Here is a 21,816-nt window from a genome sequence, read left to right as displayed (position 1 = left end):
CATCCCCCCCTTTTTATCTTCTTCCTCCTTCTTTCCTGTGGGGTAAGATACCCAAGTGAGTGTGTATGGTATTCCCTTCTCAGGTCAAATCCGATGAGAGCAAGATTTACTCATTCCCCCTCACTGTCCCCTCTTCCCTTCCTACAGAACCACTTTTTCTTGCCACTTTTATGCGAGGTAATTTACCCCATCCTATCTCTCCCTTTCTCCCTCTCTCAATATATTCCTTTCTTATCCCTTAAATTGATTTTATTTTTTTAGATATCATCCCTTCATATTCAACTCACCTTGTGCCCTTTGTGTGTGTGTGTGTGTATATGTATATATATACCTACACATATACATACATAGACACACACATATGTATATATATATATATATATGTATACACATATATATATGCATATTCCTTTCAGCTACTATGATATTGAGGTCTCAGGAATATGAATTCTTTTAGATAAATTTGCATGATCTACAGGGAAATCTCAGAATTTCATAGTTGGGAAATTTCTTTTCTCACATGAGTTTTCTTTTCCTTTGGAGTAGCTGATGCCCATAAGCCAATAGAAATTAGAGACATTTCATTGCAGTTTGTTCACTCAGAGCGTGGTACACTCCATTAGCAGTTGATGGAAATTGGTATCATTCACAATTTGCCTCATAGTATTTATACGTTCCATGAAAAAAGAAAAAAATTGGGTTCTCGTTACTGTGTAGCTGGTCATGTAAAGAAAAATATGTACTTGTTAAGGAAAATGTATCCTAAGGGGACGTGTCCTTGTTAGGATGGCAAATTGCACTAAATCAAAAAGAACTCTCCTTCAGGCTAGATAAGGGAGAACACTCCTTACAATGTTGAAGTCCTCCTTTATAGTAATTAAGTCTTTTTCTACCAATTAAGGGAGCAAAGAAAACATTGAAAGGAACCAATTGTTGCAACTGTTCCTGCAGTTCCTGCAGGGATCATGTACCACAAAATAGTTAATATAGAACTAAATGGAATTAGTTGTGTCCTTCCAAAAAATCTACTTTCAACGGGTTCTAGCTAGTCTGCACAGAAGTCCTCTGCATGATGGCCAGTATCCGACAAGAGGCCATCATCCACTGCTTGCTCAAGGATCCCATTGAGGAGGAACCCACTATCTACTGAGGAAGCCCATTCTGCCTTGGCATGGCTCAAGTTATTGGGATTAACTGGAGAGGGTTAATCAGTGTCCTACTAAAAAAGGAATGTTCAGGACTCTATTCGGTGCCCCAGATGTGGCCTGACTAGGTTAGACTAAAAAGTTTCCTATTCTAAGGACAATGAGATTATCACCTCCTGGGTCCTAGAATCCTCAGCCAAGGAACTGAGAATCAAAAAGTTTGAAAGCTTTGCCCAAGGTCACACAGTGACTAAACTAGTTACCTATTATGTGCCAGGCACTTGGCTAGGCACTGGGGTTACAAAGGCAAAAATGAAACAGTTCCTGCTTGATTGCTGGGCATGTCCTGACTTATGGAGGACCAGTCCCAGGTGTGTTCTAAGCATAAAGCACACAGCCTAGCATTGCTGGAGAAAGGGGTAAAGCAGGGTGCTTGGTCCCACTTTACTGTAGTTCCTAAACAATCATTTCTTTTTGAGCCTCAAATCTATCTATGGGCAATATCAATGACCAAGTGACTGCTTTGACCCTCAGCCTCTACAGCCTGCCGTATACTGGTGGTACCTCTTGGAGCTCAGCTTTTACGTCTCCTTGCTGCTCAATCTGCCCTGCAATGTGAAGAGGAAAGTGAGTCTGGAGGGAGCCTAGGTTTTGGGGAAAGTCTTGTCTTCCCCATGAAGAGAAAACAGTAGAGGGAAAAAGCCTGGCTTCTACTGTCAGCCCCCATGAGAAAAGTGTCTTGCTTGATCCTGGCCCTGAAGGCCAGTTTCTGGTGCAAGCATAGGGCCTTGTTCCACAGAAACAGTAAAGGCAGACATGGTCCACTTGAGCTTGGTGGACTCTGTGGGTTCTTGGTGGAAGACTAAGTAAGGGGGCCAGAAGCTAAAGGTCCAGTTCCATTCTGTTCAATTTAATAGCTAAGGTGCTCTCTTTGGAGCTACTAAGACCATATCCAACCCAGTCACCAGCTGTCTTCACCATACTGTCAGATACTTGACTTTCTTCCTTCATCTCCTCCCTGTACATCACCTCAATCTCTGCCTCCCCTTAAAAAACTTGAACCTTCCCCAAGAGGACTGTCACATAATCAGGGCAAAAGTGGTGAGAAGAAAGGTGTACCTAGACTGTGGGTCAGAATCTAACCCTAATCATGAGCAGGGTGCTGGCCTCATGACTGCCCTCTTCTTCCCGGGACTTCAAGGAGCAGGTCATCCACTATTACTTTGATCTTATTTTCCTAGTTTTGTCAACTTTGTGAACATTGGTGCCCTGGTGCTGCTGCTACGTGATGTGTCATATATCTTCCTGGAGGTGAGTGAGTCCAGCATGGAGGAGTATAGATGGGATCTACCTGGTCCCTGGAAGCTTCATGTGTGCAGGGGCCACAGCCTCAGAGAAGGGAACAGAGTTGTCCCTGAATTCCTTCACCGTTATGGTAGTCCATTGTGCCTGGTGGCCCAGGGGTCCCTAACAGAAGTAGGAACTCAGGCCTCATATGGACTTCACTCTATCCCTGGAGAGATAGGAATGACCCCAGAGAGTAAAGTCCAGGGAAATCTCTAAAAACAAAAATTAACCATGGTTCACATCTAGAATCTTCCACAAAAAAAAGGATGAGGCATGCTAACTCTGTCCCTTTTAAAAAAAAACAAAAGTTTTCATTATAAAATATGAATATTAGGTATAGGACAGCTGTTCCCCTCCCCACCCCCATCACAGGCAATGTTTGATGCAAAAGACTTCCAAGTGTGCATTAGCAAATACAGTTATATCTGCTATAATGCGACATAATTATTCCCAAGAAACACCATGCCACCAGAATCACTGAATAAAAAACATAGAGCTTTTGAGAAAGATGAGGTAGAAGGCACAATACTAGAAAATTTCATCAATAACACATAAAAATGTAAGAACGTGTTTTCTTCCCTCTTTCAAGTTCCCTAATTTCTGCAGAAGGCAGCATCATTTTTTCCATCTCCTCCTCCACTCCTCTCTCTTTCTGACCTCTCATACCCAATCTATTGCCAAATCTTGCAGTTTTATCTTCTTATCTCTCCCATCCAGTCCTTTCTGTCCATTCGTAGGTACCAGTCTAGTTCAGGCCTTTATGACCTCTCATCTCCCTGGGGTTTCTCTGCCTCCAGTCTCTCTCCATTCCAACCATCCTACACACTATTGCCAAAGTCATTTTCTTTGAGCATAATTTTGATTGTATGACTCTACTACTTAATCAATCTTGTTGTTCAGTCTTGTTCAACTCTTTGTGACTCCATTTTGGGGTTTGCTCCACAAGGTTGGTGGAGTAGTTTGCCATTTCCTGCCCCAGCTCAGTTTCCAAATTAGGAAATAGAGGCCAACAGGATTAAGTGACTTGCCAAGAGTTACATAGGTAGTAAGTGTTTAAAGTCATCTTTGAACTCTGAAAGATGAATCTTCCTGACTTTAGGCCTGGAACATTGTGCCACCTAGCTGCCCTACTTCATCGATCTAGTGATTTGCTATTGTATCCAGGATAAAATAGAAATTATTATGTTTAGCTTTTAAAACTCCACACAACCAGGCCCCAACAAGGGTTTGATGGGCCATCACTAGCCAACACTTATTGAGTTCTCCTATGTGCTAGGCTGGGGATATTTGGAGAGAGGGTGAGGTAAAGAGGAAGGAGACCTGCCCTTATCCTCTGGGAGTCAGCCCTCTCGTGAAGCAGGAGAGAGCAGGCAGGTGGAGATAAAAGGATCTCTATAAAATGCATTTCCTCCTTAGTACTCTGAGCCCTCTTTTCCTGAGCCACATGACTGAGTAAGTCTGAGTTTAACAAGGTCCAGAGGCAGGTGCTTACTGACTGCTTAATGATATAAGGAATCATGAAGAGGAAGAATATAGAAAAGCATCAGATGACTAATAGAAACTGATACAGTATGAAGTAAGCAGAAGCAGAAAAATAATATATAGTATGACCACAACAATGGAAATGGAAAGAACAAATGTTAAGTTGATGGCATTATGAGTAAGAATCAAGCCACGTCCCGAAGGAAGGAAAATGTACTCCTCTCCTTTCTTTGCAGAAGGTAGCAGTCTACAAGTGTGGAATGCCACATGCACTGTCAGAGATGATGGCTGTGTTGGTTAGTTTTGCCAAACTACATTTTCCTCTCTCTCTTTTATTGTTTGTTATATGGATCAGCCCTCTGGGTTACATTATAATGGATGGGAAGGAGGAAAGGAAAGAACAAGCATTTTTAAGCACCTAGTAGGTGCCAAGCACTGCACTAAGCACTATATAAATATTATCTCATTTGATAATGGGGGAAGACAGCCCTTGGAAGGGGGCTGAAAAGAGGGGGTGAGGTGGAAAGATCCCACTTCCAAGGATGGAGGAACAGATATGGAAATAGAGGTGATGTAAAAATGAAATAACAATGAAAATATTTTTGTCATCTATGTACCAAACACTGTCCTAGGCACAATACTGATAGTTAATTATCTCATTTCACCCATTGACTGAGCACAGAAGGACACTGATATCCAAGGCAGAAAACAAAGTTGCTCAAAGTCACACGGCAGGTCAATGGTCATTTGAACCCAGGGCTCCCAACTTCCAGCCCAAGGCCCTTCTTTTTTTTGAGCTCTATCCTTAAGGAATGGTGTTTGACCTTCTTTTTTGGTTCCTAAAGCAAATAATTGTTATCCGTGACTTATTCAAATAAATGAACAAATTTTTAAAAAGATTCTCTACACCACATTGAAAGTGTTCTCTTTCCTTAGATTTTTCTAGACTATTCTTGCTACATCTATCCTTTGCCTCTATTACTTCCTTTTTTAAAATTATAGCTATCCACGGACATCTTATACCTCTTACCCCACAGAATAGAAGTTTCTTGAAGGTAGAAATTATGCCATTGTTATATTGTTCTAGTACCCCTCTAGGATATTGCCATAGCCTATACTCAGTTGTTGAGTCCCTGGAGGATCACTGTAACCTCGGGTTTCAAGAAGAATGTCTTGTCTGTACCTACTCCTAACACTACAATTCATGAGCCCCCAGTGGGGTTTGATCTGTTAATCATCAGACAATAGATACAATTAGCTTAGGAAAGTAAAACAAATCATTCCTCACCATAAACCTGAGGCCTACTCTTCCTCAGTTCCATCAAGTATCCATGAGAAGAGTGAGCACAAATATAATACAATGGTATGTGGCCAATGCAACTTATTGCTACAGAGCCTGGTAGCCTTTCTTTTTGTAGAGTCTTCATGCAGCTCCATCCTAGGCACAAGCACCACTTTTGAAAGTTGCTCAGCTGGGCCCCTAGGATCTATTCCTCTCTGCAACTCAACTCTCATATGCCATGTGTAGATCTCTTCTGAGACCACAGCTGACTCTTCTCTGCTGTCTCTGTCTCTGCCCTCCTGGAAGCTCTGTCCTCCATCATATGACTGCTTCTCTGTATATTTCATCTTTTAGATAATCTTTAAAAATTGCCATTTTTAAAAACATAATGGCATTTTAATTAAAAATCTATTTATCTCCCTCTCACCCATCCTATCTTCCTTCTCCTCCCCCGGAAAAAGAAAGAAAAATCCTTTGTATGCAAATTTATAGTAAATAAGTAGATAAATCAATAATAGATAATAGATAAAAACAAATTTCCACATTGGCCATGTTTCAAAAATCAGTGTCTCAATCTATACTATAAGTCCATCACCTTTTTGTCGAGAGATGGGTAATGTATCATCATGAGTCCTCTGAAACTGTGGTTGATCATTGTGTCGATCTTTCAAAGTTATTTGTCTTTACAATGTTGCTGATAATGTATAAATTATTCTCTTGGTTCTGTTCACCTCATTATATATGAGTTCTATAACTTTCCTATGTTTTTATGACACAATCCTCTTCATCATTTCTTACAACATAATAGTATTCCATTATATTTATATTTAACAACACAACTTCATGGATGCACCCTCAAAACAAATGCTATCATTCAATAGACTATGTCATTGTAAGGAGAAGAGACAGAAACAATATGAAAGTGACTAAGGTGATGTGTGGGATAGAATGCTGGACTGATCATAGACTTATCCTCTCAAAGTTGAATATTCCCATTCAACAAAATCAGCAGTCCCAAGGCAAGATAGCTACCAGAAGACTTAATGTCAACAGATTAGAGTGCTTGTCCAAACAGGAACAGTTCATTGCTAACTTGGAGGGAAAGCTGAGCCAACACACGGTTGGCAACAGTGGAGCAGAAAAGGAGTGGGCAGCTTTCAGAAATTTGGTGTACAGCACTACATTTACTCACCTGAGCCAGAACACCACAAACATCAAGATTGGTTTGACAAAAATGATGGGGAAATTAAGAAGATGCTAAATAAAAAACAAGAACTCCATGGGGTTTACAGGTAAGATGGTTCATCCATTTCTAAAACATAAGTGTTTAACTCCATCAGAAGTTAAATGCAAGTGAAGGTTAGAGAGATGCAGGATTCTTGGTTCAGTAAGAAAGAAGATGAAATTCAGTTTTTCCCTAACAGTGCCAATCCAAAATGCTTTTATGATGCCCTAAAGGTTATTTAAGGGACAAAGATCTATGGTGCATCTGAACTACTCAGTGCCGATGGAGCCAAAATGATTAGAGATAACGGACATGATCCTGGAGAGACGGGCTGAACACTTCCATAGTGTTCTCAACAGACCATCATTAATCAATGCTGAAGGTATTAACCCGTACCTCAGGTAGAGGTCAATCCCTTTCTAGTCAAATTTCCAACTGAAGAAGAGGTTTTGAATGCCATTAAGCTCCTCTCATGTGGTAAAGTGCCTGGTACTGATTTTATTCCCAGCTGAGATTTTCAAGGCACAGGGTTCACTGCTCATAAAAAAGCAGATGGAAAATTTTCCACGGCAAGGAGATGCTGTCGCCCAGGAGCTCAAGGATACCTCCATTGTCCATCTCTATGGAGAGTCCTCCTTAATAAGCTGATCTTTCACTATGTAATTTGAAAAGGCTACAAGAGAAAACTAAAGTGGAGGGAGAGTTGGTGCATGATTTTTTTTTGTTCACAGATGATTGTGCACTCAATACAACCTCTAAAGCTGAGATGCAAAAAAAAAAAAAAGCATGGATTTATTCTCTGCTGCTTGTGCTAATTTTGGCCTAAGAATTAGCACCAAGAAAACAGAGGTTCTCCACCAGCCAGCACCACACTATCCATATGCGGAACCATCAGTTACAGCAAATGGCTAATTTTGAATACTGTGGATAAGTTTACTTACCTATGGAAGAGCCTTCCAAGCTCATATTGGTCTGATCAGCCACAGTCAGACACACCGTGCCTTGACCCCAACATAGTGATATGGTTTTGGTCCTTTTCAAGAATGAAGGACAACAACCAACCAACCAACCAACCAACATATGGCTCCTTTTCTTTTTTCTTTGATCTCTTTGAACTAGAAACTTAATAGTAATATCTCTGGGTCAAAAGTTATGAATAGCTTAGTAAGTTTCTGGGAACAGTTCCAAATTGTTTTCCAGAATGTCTGTACAAATTCTTAGCTCTATGAACAGAGATTTTATGAACTGAGTTTCCCACAGCCCCTCCAGACTTTTACACTGATTTTTTCCAACTTCATAAATTTGATGAATGTGAATTGAAACCTCAGTTACCTTAATTTGTATTTTCTAATTATTAGTGGTCTGGAGAACTTTCTGCTTTTCCTGAGTTTTTATTTAATAGTGAATTTTTATGCCAAATACCTGGAATATCTGGATTTACCAGACAGTAGGCTATGTTCATTTGATTCTGTATATTGTGTATATAATTTGCTCCATGAATTCACCTCTCTATTTCTTTGTGGGCACCAAATTGGTTCAGTAATCATTGTTTTGTAATATAGTTTGAGATCTGATACAGCATGTTAAGCCTCTTTCCTTCCCATTTGTTTTCTTATATTTATTATTATCTCCTTTGAGATTCTTGAGCTCTTCTCTCTCTAGATGAATTTTGGCATTATTTTCTTTAGTAATTCTTTGGTGGTTTTCTTGATATGGAACTGAATAAATAAATTAATTTAGATAGCATTGTGGTTTTTATTATATTACCTCTACAGGGTCTTGCACTTATGGGTGCCCTATGAATGTCTAGTATCAGTGATTATGATCATAGAACAATAAACTACACACCCAGAGTATTTTATTTTGCTTGAAATTTTATTTATTTGCCCTGGAAATTTATGAGAAGAACTGTGTTCCCTGTATAAAATTTATATCCTTTTTGTTGTGGTTATATAATGGGTTTATCAAACATATGCTTATGTAACTGGGGTGGGGGGAAACCAGCACAAATATAATTACAATTCATAATACTTGCTTTCAATGCCTTCTGGGAACTGTTCCATTTCTCATATACTTCCCAGTCCCCTGGAATCCCCCACTTTCCCTAGACTGTCAACCTAATGCTAGGAAAGGAGGCAGGACAGCCAGGATGGTGGAAGGGCTTTGCCAAGGCAGTGCTAGTGACTTGGAGGAGCCGCTTCAGAGTGGAGAGGCAAGGCAGAGTTAGGGGAAGTGGTTGGAGATGTCTCCAAAGTGACGTAAGGATTCAGGGGAACCAGCTGCCAAAGTGGTCTATCCCCTTGCCCCATCAACCATAACCCTACCTCCTAACCCTCCCCAGAAACCCATTTGAATGGATCATACACAAATTGACACAGTACAAAATGATGCAACACAGTTTCACAAGATCCTTGGCTTTTAAAGCTTTTATCCCCACTTTTTTTCTACACAATGTATGATTCTATCTTTTTAAATGTATCAAGAAATAGCTTACATCCACAAATGAGTGCTTGTTATAATATCTCAGCAGCAAAAGGAAAAGAGAAGGGATAGGCAAAGAAAAGAGAAAGAAAATTCTATTGGCTCATCCTACTCACTAGAAATTACTATTTCTCCAATTATTTAGATCTATCTTTATTTGTAGTTGGGTTCATATGGTTCTTGCGTGTCTTGGCAGGTAGACAATCAAGTATTTTTATATTTTCTGTCATTATTTTAAATGCAATTTCTCTTTCTGTCTACTCCTGCTGGATTTTCTTCATACCATACAAAAACACTGGTGATTTATGGGTTTTTTTATATCTTGAATCTTTGCTGAAGCTATTAATGGCTTCAATTAGTTTTTAGTTGATTCAAAGGTTCCCTGCAAAAAAGTGAATGAGATAATTGTTTTCTCTCTGCCAATGCTTATTCCCTCAAATTATTTTGTCTGGATGTTTTGGCTAGTATTTTAGCAATATGACGAATAGTAATGATGGTGAATTATAAATTTACTAGCTGTGTGACCTTAGGTGAGTCACTAAAACATATTTGCTTTACCTCTGTTACTAACAAAAGGCCTCTAGTTTTTCTCTATTACATATAAATGCTGACTCTTGGTTTTAGATAGATACTACTTATTTTAAGGAAAGGTCTATTTATTCCTAGGCTTTCTGGTATTTTTTTTAAAACAAGAATGATTGTATCTTTTCAAAGGTTTTTCCTGAATCTGTTATCAAACTCATGTAATTTTATTACATGAATTAATTAATTAATCTATTAACATGGTATGATATTAAACCAACCTTGCACTTCTCATAGAAATTGGATCTGGTCATAACTTTTGTGATATGTTGCTATTTTCTTCTATTTAATATTTTATTTAAAATTTTTGCATTGATATTCATCAGGGATATTGGCCAATAGTTTTCTATCTTTGTTTTGTCTCTCCCTGGTTAGGCATTAAGACCATGTTTGTAACTTTAAAAAAAATTCTTCTTCTCCAGTTTTTTCAAACAGCTAATATAATATTAGAATTAATTATTCTTTAATGGATAGAATACTCTTGTGAATCCATCTAGTCCTAGAGGTTTCTTTTCTTTGACTTGTTCAATTTATTTTCCTGAAATTGGATTAAATCCTCTATTTCTTATTCTACTAATCTGGGCAATTTATATTTTTGTAAATATTTTATTTTGTTTAAGTTGTCCATTTTTTTAGTATATACCTAGGCAAAATAGTTTCTGACAATTTCTTTGATTTCTTTTTCATTTTTTGTGAATTGACCTTTTTCATTATTTTATATTGGTTACTTGATTTTCCTTTCTTTTAAAAAAATCAAACTAATGATTTATCTATTTTCAAAAAAAAATTTCACATATCTCCCAATTTTGTTTATTAATTTACATTTTTTGCTTTCAATTTTGTTAATCCCTTCTATAATTTTCATGATTTCTATTTTGGTAGATAGTTGGGGTTTTTTAATGTGTTGGTTTTCTAGTTGTTTTTTTTATTGCATGCTTATTTTGTTGATCTGTTATTTCTCTCTTTGATGAACGTCTTAAGAGATTTACATTTTCGCACAGGTAATAATTCCTACAGGTAATATAGCAAATATGACATCATGGTAGCAATTTTCCCATGTCCCTGATGTCATTATTAACTTTCACCCTTCCTCTGTTCATTTTTGCCCTCTCAATCTGCCTGGTACCATGCCTTCCTATTCTTCAAGGTGACTGTTGCCCTTAGAAACAGATTTTCCTTCTCCTGAGGCAAGAGGAGTGGTTTCTATCAGGACCAGTTCCTGCATGTTATGATCATTTTATGCTCATGATCTCTCGATATAGAATATCTCTCTTCTCATATAGGAACATTCATCAATGGCACCCCCTCCTACCTGAGTTCCCTCTTTCTTTCCTTTTTTTAATCCCCTCCTTTGTCTCCTTGCTCATTCTCCTGAAGACTCTGCTCCTCCTTACTGTAGAAGTTATTTGCTTTTCGTTGTTAGCCTTTTATTTGGTAAGAGTATATTACATACTCCCCCCATCTTCTTCCTCCTTCCTCCCCTTTTATGTGCTCTTTCATTCTGTTTAGTCCCTCTAATTTACCTGAAGGCAAGGCGTTGTAAGGCTTAATCCAAGATGTTTCAGACCTGTTTTTCAACCATTACTTTTCTTTGTCTTCTGCTTTCACCTTTGTCTCCTTATGTGCCCTTAGAAAGAAACCTCTTACTGGTCTCTTTTTTTTTATTATTTTTTTTTATTTTTAGTTTACAACACACGGTTCTACATAATTTTGAGTTCCAGATTTTCTCCCCTCCCTCCCCAAGATGGCATGGAATCTCGTATAACTACTATGTATAACTTCGCATTGAATTAATTTATACACTAGTCAAGTTGTGGAGAAGAATTATGACCAGTGGAATGAATCATGAGAAAAAAGAAACAGAACCAATAAAAAAACCCAAAAACAAAAACAAAAGAGAAGAAAAAAAGGTGAGCATGAAGTGTGCCTCAATCTGCATTCAAACTTCATAGTTCTTTCTCTGGATGTAGATAGCATTCTCCATCGTGAGTCCTTTGGAGTTGTCCTTGCACCTTGTGTTGCTGAGAAGAGCGAAGTCTGTCAGGGTTATTCCTCATGGAATCCATATATCTGTGGTTGTGTACAATGTTCTCCTGGCTCTGCTCCGCTCACTCAGCGTTATGTCGTGTAGGTTTTTCCAGGTTGTTATGAAGTCTGTATCATCCCCATTTCTTATGGCACAATAGTATTCCTTTACCTCCATATACCACAGCTTGTTCATCCATTCCCCAATTGACAGGCATCCCTTTGATTTCCAATTCTTGGCTACCACGAAAAGAGCCGCTATAAATATTTTTGTACATATGGGTCCTTTCCCCACTTGTGTGATTTCTTTGGGATACAACCCTGGTATTGTTGGGTCAAAGGGTATGTACATTCCTATGGCCCTTTGGGCGTAGTTCCAAATTACTCTCCAAAAAGGCTGGATCATCTCACAACTCCACCAACAATGTAACAATGTTCCAATTTTCCCACATCCTCTCCAGCATTTATCATTTTCCTGTTTTGTTATTTTAGCCAATCTGACAGGAGAGATGTGGTACCTAGGAGTTGTTTTGATTTGCATTTCTCTAATCTTTTATCTTATTGTGGTTATCCTTAGTGGCTATATTTGTTTACCTTTCTTGAATTTCTGCTGTCTGTGGTATTTAAAAAGAAAATAATTTCTTCAGATCTAGTTTTCTTTCTAGGAATGCCTCAAATGCCTTTTCTTTGTTGAAAATCTATCTTTTTCATTAATGATTAAGCTTATGTTTGTGAAGGCACATCACCTTGCATCTTGATCTCCTTTGCTCTTCAAAACTAGCTTACAGTGAATACCTAGTAAATGTGGTTTTTTTTTCCTTCCTTCCTTCTTTCCTCTAGTAGAATTCTTTTTTTGGTCTTTCTAGCTTCTAACTTGAAAGATTTTATGTTAAGTATGTGTTCTGTGCACATCTGGAAGTGATATCTGGACTGACTTTGTGTTCTCTAGGTCTCTATCACTACTTTCTTGGGATACTGAGTGTTGTATTATAACAAGATCTCTTGTACAGTTCAGGCTGAAGACCTTCAAGCTTTCAGAGTTCCAAAAATTGCCTGATCTAGGCAAAAGTTCATTTTCTACACTCCTAGTATGAACTCTGAAAATTCCTGCCTGAGTTTGGGTCTTAAGAACATAGCTGTGGGCTTGCTCCCATTGGAATTCCAGTAGACCACCAATGGATTCAACTAACATCACCCAACTGGAAATCTCTGCAAGCTCATAGTAACAGAAATGCAGACTCTCCTTTGGTTTGGAATTTCTGCCCTGGTTATTCAGCTGCAGGCTTCAGACTGGGGTGAAAACTAAAACTGATATCATTCCCTGCTTCTGGGCTCACACAGATGCTGCTTGCTTACAAATTTTCCTATTGTCAGTACACGGCCTAGGGCCTATGACTGTTCTTCACTTTGAAATGCCGTCGATAAGCAAAGGTCCCCTCTGTGACCCAGAATTAGCTATGGGGGAATGAGCAACAGAGCTACCAGTTAGCATCTGTTCCTGACCCATGCACAAGTTTAAGTTCCTCTGTGCGGCATTTGAAAGTCATTCTTGCACTGATGCATAGTCTTTCTCTGTATTAGAATGCTTTTCATGACTGCTCCTGGATAGACTCCATTCTGAATATCTGGAAACTTCTATGGCCAACTTCTTATGTTGACATGGACTGGGAAAATGACTCACTGTGACTTTTTTTTTTCTTGGATTTGCAAATCAGGCCTCAATCTGCTGCATTTTCTAGATCTTTTTGGAGGAGTTATGCGGTGGGGCTCAGCAGAACTTTTTTCCTCTTCTGTGTCATCTTGGCTTCATCCCCTTCTCTTCCATTAGAATGTATATACTTGATTTTAATTTAAACCTTTATGATTTCTTGCTTATATTTTCCTTTTAATATTTCTTTTAATTCTAAGTTTCAATGTTTACATTCAGCTCTTGCCTTTTCATCAGGAATTGAAAGTTCTCAATTTTATTGAAGGTCTGTTCTCTAACGACCTCGCCTTCATTAGATAGATGTCCTGGAAAGGTATTTTTAATTGTAAACTCATATCTTTTGCCTTTTGGCAATTGATATTCCAAACTCTTTGTTCCTTTTTAGTGGTGTCTGCTAAATCTTCTGTGAACTTGCCTGTGGCTCCTTGGTACTTGACTTCTTTCTTTCTGCCTGCTTTTCTTTAACCTAGATGTTCTGAATTTTAGCTATGAATGATTTTACTTTGGGGTTACTTTCAGATGATTCATTCTTTCTATTTTCATTTTGCCCTCTGCTTCTAAGAGGCAGTTATTTTTCGTGGGTTCTTGAAATATGATATTTCAGCTCTCTTTTTGGTCATGGCTTTCTAGTGATTCTTACACTACCTAGCCTAGTGATTCTTACATTATCTCTCTTCTATCTGTTTTCCAAGTCAAGTATTTTCAATATAAGATATTGAGCCTTTTCTTATATTTTTCCAGTCTTTTGCTTTTGATTTAATATTTCTTGTTGTCTCACTGAGTCATTAATTTCCATTTGGTGCATTTTAATGTTCAAGCCTATTGCTTGGGTAAGGTTTTGAACCATTTCTTCTAATTTATTTATTTTCTTTTTCAATTCTTTCCTCTAACACTGTCATTTCCTTCATATAATCATTTAAACATTTTTTTAATTCTTATTCCTTTCTTATTTCAACCTATGTATAAGCTATCATTTTCAATTAGGTATTACTTGTGTTTTGGATCCATTCTCATCTCCCAAGCTTGTGTTTTGGTGTCTTGTCACCATAATACCTCTCAATGGTGGGATTCTTCCCTCTTTTCCCTCCTTCCTTCCTTTCTGTATTTCTTCTTTTGTTTATTCCTTTTATTTCCCTCCTTCCTTCCTTCCTTCCTCCTTTCCTTCCTTCTTTCCTTCCTTTATTTCATTATTTCTTTCATTTCACCTGGCCATACTTCCTTGCTTCATATTTTGTGTTAGGGCCAGCCTCCATATACTTCTGGAAAGAACATTTGGGCTGTTCTTGGTTCTGGTTTTGTTCTGCTAGATCCTGCTGCTACTTTTTCTGGGTGTTAAATGTTGTATTCTTCAAGGAACAGCTCAACCCAAGGACCTGTAAGTTATCAATGCTCTGCAAACAATCTGATTTAGGCTGGTCCGATCACTGTTTTACTAGTCTGAGCTTTACAAGCTCCTGATCTTTGTTTGGATCTGAGGACAAAAAAAAATTGTGTGTTCATCCCTGGTTGGAGCCCTAGCTACCTATAGCTGGACTCCATTACTCTTAGCTTCAAGGCTCTCCAACTTATTTTTAATTTATTTATTTATTTTTAGTTTTCGATATTCACTTCCACAAGATTTTGAGTTCCAAATTTTCTCACTTTCTCTTCCCTCCCCCCACCCCAAGACAGCATACATTCTGATTACTCCTTCTCCCAATCTACCCTCCCTTCTATGACCCCCCCCCTTTCTCTCATCCCCTTCCCTTCTATTTTCCTGTAGGGCAAGATAGATTTCTATACCTCGTTGCCTGTATATCTTATTTCCCAGTTGCATGTAAAAACAATTTTTAACATCCATTTTTAAAACTTTGAGTTCCACATTTTCTCCCTTCCTCCTTCCCCACACACTCTCATTGAGAAGGAAAGCAATTTGATGTAGGCTATACATGTGTAGTCATGCAAAACACTTCCATAATAGTCATGTTGTGAAAGACTAACTGTATTTCTTTCATCCTATACTGCCCCCCATTGAATCTATTCTTTCCTTTGACCCTGTCCCACCTCAAAAGTGCATGCTTCTGATTACCCCTCCCTCCATTTGCCCTCTTTTCTATTATCCCCTCCTTATCCCCTTCCCCCCTAGTTTCCTGTAGGACAAGATAGAATTCCATACCCAGATGAGTGTGTCTATTATTCCCTCCTTCAACCAAATCTGATGGGAGCAAGGTTCACTCATTCTGTCTCACCTCCCACCTCTTCCTCTCACTATAAAAGTTTTTTCTTGCCTCTTTTATGTGAGATAATTTATTGCATTCTACCTCTCCCTTCCTTCTTCTCCCAGTACATTCCTCTCTCACTTGTTAATTTTATTTTTTAGATATCATTCCTTCATATTCAACTCACCTCTGTACACACACACACACACACACACACACACACACACATACATACATATTCCCTCAAACTGTCCTAATACTGAGAAAGTTCTCATGAGTTACAAATATCATCTTTCCATGTAGGAATGTAAACAGTTCAACTTTAATAAGTCCCTTATGATTTCTCTTTCCTGTTTACCTTTTCATGCTTCTCTTGAATCTTGTATTTAAAAGTCAAATTTTCTATTCAGCTCTGGTCTTTTCATCAAGAGTGCTTGAATGTCCTCTGTTTCATTGAATATCCATTTTTCCCCCTGAAGTATTATACTCAGTTTTGTTGGTTAGATGATTCTTGGTTTTAATCCTAGCTTCTTTGACCTCCAGAATATCATATTCCAAGCCCTCTAATCCCTTAATGTAGAAGCTGCTAAATCTTGTGTTATCCTGATGGTATTTCCACAATACCTGAATTGTTTCTTTCTGGAGTCTTGCAATATTTTCTCCCTGACTTGGGAACTCTGAAATTTGGCTACAATATTCCTAGGAGTTTTCCTTTTGGGATTGCTTTCAGGAGGTGATCAGTGGATTCTTTCAATATCTATTTTCCCCCTCTGGTACTAGAATATCAGGGCAGTTTTCCTTGATAATTTCTTGACAGATGATGTTTAGGCTCTTTTTTTGATCGTAGCTTTCAGGTAGTCCAATAATTTTTAAGTTCTCTCTCCTAGATCTATTTCAGATAAGTGGTTTTCCCAATGAGATATTTCACATTGTCTTCTATTTTTTCGTTCTTTTGGTTTTGTTTTGTAATTTCTTGATTTTTCATAGAGTCATTAGCTTCCATTTGCTCCATTCTAATTTTTAAAGAAAATTATTTTCTTCAGTGAGCTTTTGGACCTCCTTTTCCATTTGGCCAATTATGCTTTTCAAGGCAGTCTTCTCCTCATTGGCTTTTTGGACCTCTTTTGCCATTTAGGTTAGTCTATTTTTAAGGTGTTATTTTCTTCAGCATTTTTGAGGGGTCTCCTTCAGCAAGCTGTTGACTCATTTTTCATGATTTTCTAGCATCACTCTCATGTCTCTACCCATTTTTCCTCTGCTACTCTTATCTTTTTTCACAATCCTTTTTGAGCTCTTCCATGGCCTGAGACCAATTCATATTTTTCTTGGCACCTTTGGATGTAGGAGCTTTGACTTTGTTGTCTTCTTCTGGTGGAATGTTTTGATCTTCCTTGTCACCAAGGATTTTCTCCACTGTATGCTCATTTTCCCAGCCAATTACTTGACTTTTTTGTTCTTTGTTAATGTAGCACTCTGCTTCCAGAGTGGAGAGTGCACTGTCCCAAGCTTCAGGGGTTTTGCACAGCTGTTTGCAGAGACATTTCTAGGGGACTGTAAATTTTTAGTTCTTCCAAGGTTGTGTGATCAAAGGAGAGGTGTTTACTCCTCTCCTGGTCTGTGCTCTCATCTGCGAATGACCACAAGCAGTCTTTTCTTCCTTGGAACTGTGAGAAGTACTCTCTTTCCACCACTGCCACAAGCTCCACCATGCCGGCTCTTTTCCTCACCCTAGGACCACCCCCCAGGACTGTGACCCAGATCTAAACACGGGCAAAGCAACAGAATCCTGCCTCAGCACCAGCAAAGAGGTCCCTGCAATCCCTCTCTGATCAGCCACTCAATCCCCACACCATCTGTGAGCTGAGAGTTCCTGAAGCAGCCACTGCCACTGCCACCACCACCTGGGGCTGAGGTTGGACCATGCTCCTTTCTCACTCAGGTCCCACAGATCTTTTCTACTGACCTTCTAAGTTGTCTTTGATGTTTGTGGGTTGAGAAGTCTGGAAATCACTATAGCTGCCAGTGATTCAGTCCCCTGAGGCCTGCTTTGACCCTGTTTGTGCTTGTGTGGCCCACACTGTATTGCCCTCTTCTCTCAGACTGGTGCAACAGATCTTTCCTGTTGATCTTCCAGGTGGCCTTGGGCTGTAAATTTGCTTCACTCTGTTATTTCATGAGTTCCACTGCTCTAGAATTTGTTTAGAATAATTTTTTGCAGGGGGAAAGGCAGGGCAATTGGGTTTAAGTGACTTGCCCAAGGTCACACAGCTAGTAAGTGTGTCAAATGTCTGAGGCCAGATTTGAACTCAGGTCCTCCTGACTTCAGGGCCAGTGCTCTACTCACTGCTCCACCTAGCTGCCCCTACAGTAATTTTTTACAGGTTTTTTGGAGGGTTTGGGGGAGAGCTCAAGGAAGTCCCTGCTTTCACTCCACCATCTTGGTTCCACCCCATCCTTCCTTCTCAAAGAGGACTGAAATGACATCACTATGTTAGAGTCAAGAGAGCTAAAAAAGAATTTTACAAATTAAGTAAAAGAGATAGAGGAAAATTGGGAAGAAAAATGCGAGTGATACAAGAAAATCATTTTTTAAAAAACAGTCACTAGGTTGCTAAAGGAGGCTCAAGAAATAATGAAGAAACCAACACCTTAAAAAACAAAAACAAAATAAGCCAAATGGTAAAAGAGCTACAAAAATGCAATAAGGAGGACACCTTCAAAAGCAGCATTGGCCAAATGGAAAAAGATACACAAAAATTTTCTGAACAGAAGAACTCCTCAAAAAGAAGAATTGACCAAATTGAAAAAAAAGATGCAAAAATTCATTGAAGAAAAGAACTCCTTCAAAAGTAGAAGTGGCCAAATGGAAAACAAGGTACAAAAGCTCACTGAAGAAAATAATGCCTTAAAAATTAGAATTGAGCAAGTGGAAACTAATGACTTAATGAGATGCCAAGAAACAGTCATACAAAATCAAAAGAATGAAAAAGATAGAAGAAAATGTGGAATATCTCATTGGAAAAACAACTGACTTGGAAAGTATATCCAGGAGAAATCATTTAAGGATTATTGGATTATCTGAAAGTCATGATCAAAATAACAGCCTAGACATCATATTTCAAGAAATTATCAAGGAAACTAACCTGATAGTCTAGGGGATAAAATATAAATTGAAAGAATCCACCAATCACCTCCTGAAAGAGATTTCAAGAATAAAATTTCCAGGAATATTATAGCCAAATTCCAGAGCTCCCAGGTCAGGGAGAAAATATTGTGAACATCCAAAAGGAAACAGTTCAAATATGGTGGAGCCATAGTCAGGATAACACAAGATTTAGCAGTTTTTACATTAAAGGATCCAAGGGCTTGGAATGTGATATTCCAGAGGGCAAAAGAACTAGGAATACAATAAAGAAGCATCTTCCCAAAAAAACTGAATATAATCATTCAGTGGAAAAAAATGGATATTCAATGAAAAAGAGGACTTTCAAATATTCCTAATGAAAAGACTAAAGCTGAATAGGAAATTTGGCTTTCAAATATAAGACACAAAAGAAGCATAAAAAGATAAACAGGAAAGAGAAATCATAAGTGATTCAATAAGGTCAAATTGTTTGCATTCCTACATGGAAAAATCATACTTGTAACTCCTAAAAACTTTCTCATTATTGGGGCAGTTGGAAGGAGTATACATAGAAAGCACAGGATTAAATTGAATATGATGGGATAGTTATCTTAAAAAAATTAAAGAGTGAGAAAGAAGAACGCACTGGGAGAAGGGAAGAGGGACAGGTAGAATGAGGGAAATATTCTGAAGTAAAAGAAGTCTGAAAGGGAATTTACAGTGAAGGGGAAGATAATGGAGGGGTGGTGCTGTCATCAGAATTGGCTCAAAGAGTGAATAACATACAACTCAGTTGAATATAAAAATCTCTTACCATACAAGAAAGTAGGATGAAAAGAGAATAAAATAAGGTGGGGGTGCTGATATAAGGGAGGGCAAAGTGTGATAGGTATAAGTCAGAAGCAAAACACTTTGAGAATAAATAGGGTGAAAGGAGAGAGAGAGAGAGAGAGAGAGAGAGAGAGAGAGGGAGGGAGGGAGAGAAGGGGGGGAGAAAGAGAGAGGGGGGGGGATAGAAGGGAGAGTGGATTGGGGGAGGTGAAAGTCAGAAGAGCCACTTCCAGGGGGGAAATGGCCATAGGACCTCAGACTGAGTGGGCCATTTGGGAGTCACTCCCATGGTCCAGACTGGGAACGCACAGAGTGTGGGACCCACTAGCTGCGGCCATGGACAAGAATGGGCTGCCCCAATGGGTTGGGCAATTCAATAGGAAAGGACTGTTGCATTTCTAAACCAGTTTGTGGTACATAGTGTACAATTCCTCAACCAATTTTCTACAGTTTGTGAAGAGCTGTCAGCTCTTCTCTCTTAGGATCCAACAAACTGAAACAATTCTCAATATTTTGGATGCAAAGCTATCATCTATTCCCAAGTCTAGAAGATCTTAAATTTGAAATATCTACTGTAAATGTTAATGGTGTTGCAAATGGTCCTGAAGCCCCCTCAGGTCAACAGTCATCTCTGTCTCCTCAATCTAGGGAGAAGAGTATACGAGACACTGGACCACAGAAATGTGAAGCAGCTGCAGAACATATCTTAACTGTAGCCAAGGATCCAAGATATGCCAGATATCTCAAAATGGTTCAAATGGGTGTTCCTGTGATGGCAATAAGAAACAAAGTGATATCTGAAGGACTGGACCCAGATCTTCTTGAGAGGCCAGACGCCCCAGTGCCTGATGGGGAAGGTGAAGCAAATTCCAAAGAGAGTTCAGATAGTGAATCTTCTTTTAGTGACTGAATTTCATGTTGACCATATAGAATTTATATATCTACATAATACATACATGCATAGAAAGAGGGATGTTTTGACAGCTTATATGCTTTAGACTTAAGGTGAAATCCATTTCTATTATATTGGAGGGTGACAACTTTCAGAGATCACCTCTCTTACAAAATATTTACTAGCCTAAGATTTTTCAGCTCTTCATAATGGCTTCTAATCACAAATTGAAAAACATTATCTAGGAATCATTTTAATTTGTGCAAATTTTCTATAATGACTAACCTGAATTTTGTCTGACCCATAAAGGAATTAGTAACCAGCCACACAATCAGCCAGAAATTATATCTGTATCTTAAAAATGCAAAGGATTTTTATTATCATGGTAGATGAACAACTTGACAGATGTGCATCTTATTACCACATGGAAGACTCTATAACCCCAGTGTACCTGAATAAATAAAAATTAAATAGCCTAGTTAAAATAAAGCATAATGGTATTACAAGCACTAAGCTGTGATATTTGAGTGATGCAATATAAGTTCAAAGACAAAAACCATTTACTTTGAGTTTAATAGCAGGTAAAATACTTCCTAATTAGCTCTACCCAAACATTGAACTTGATTAAATTGTGGAGTCTGTTTGTACTAATCATTTCAGCATGAAAATGTTCACGTGGAGTTCACTTCCATAACATTTACTAAATAATTTTCTGTCCAAATGACAATACAGTTCAAAATCACCAAATTACCTATGGAGACTTCAAGGAGTGGCTGTGAAGATGGTTCTCTTACTGTTTACTAGAGATCACCTTTCAGCACAAGGTCAGAGGTAACAGTCAACACTGGCTGTCAATACAGTGTCCTCTTGAAAGAGTTAGCTAAGCATCTGCGTTACCCCTTATGTCTCCCTGCTCAAAAAGAGCAATTAATTTTCATATATTGTAGGAACCTCTCACCTTTAGAGACAATTCTTTATAAACAACAGTGCACAACAAGGAATAGCTTAAGAAGTCTCTAAAACATGTTACATGGAGAAATTTAGAAACAGCAGATGGTGCTGTTACCCAATATCTGAATTGGCCTAAATTTACTGTTTTATTCTAGAAGTATAAAATTGTTCTATTTCTCCTCTGATCTGAAACTAGATTTGATCAGAGAATAGCTGGTGGTTTTGTGAAAACCACAAATCCAGTATATTGGGGGAACTGGTTCCAGCCAGCCAGATAACAGTCAGGGTTGAAGAGAGAACTGGGTCAAATTGCTTTTACACATGCTTAATTGGCTAATTGAATAGTACCTTACACCCCCACAGGGAGGAGTTTTCTGCCATTTTTGAACATGGGATGGGAGACATTCTTACACATATAAAGGAGAAAACATACCAGGGGTATATTGGGAAGAGTACAACCCGGGAAGAAGAGGACCAGTCCTGCCCTGAGGGCTAGAATGAGCTGGATTAAAACTATGAAAGTGATCTCCTTTTGTAAGCAGC

General features: G+C 38.5%; 1 pseudogene; it reads left to right on the top strand.

Annotated features, from left to right (window-relative positions):
- The first annotated feature begins 1,961 nt into the window (after nucleotides 1-1,961).
- On the top strand, nucleotides 1,962-20,347 carry LOC118856752 (annotated as a pseudogene).
- The last annotated feature ends 1,469 nt before the right edge of the window (nucleotides 20,348-21,816 follow it).

The sequence above is a fragment of the Trichosurus vulpecula genome, chromosome 1, assembly GCF_011100635.1.
Source record: "Trichosurus vulpecula isolate mTriVul1 chromosome 1, mTriVul1.pri, whole genome shotgun sequence".
NCBI lineage: Eukaryota > Metazoa > Chordata > Mammalia > Diprotodontia > Phalangeridae > Trichosurus > Trichosurus vulpecula.
The sequence above is the reverse complement of the archived record's forward strand: the minus strand, read 5'-3'. Positions and strand labels throughout refer to the sequence as shown.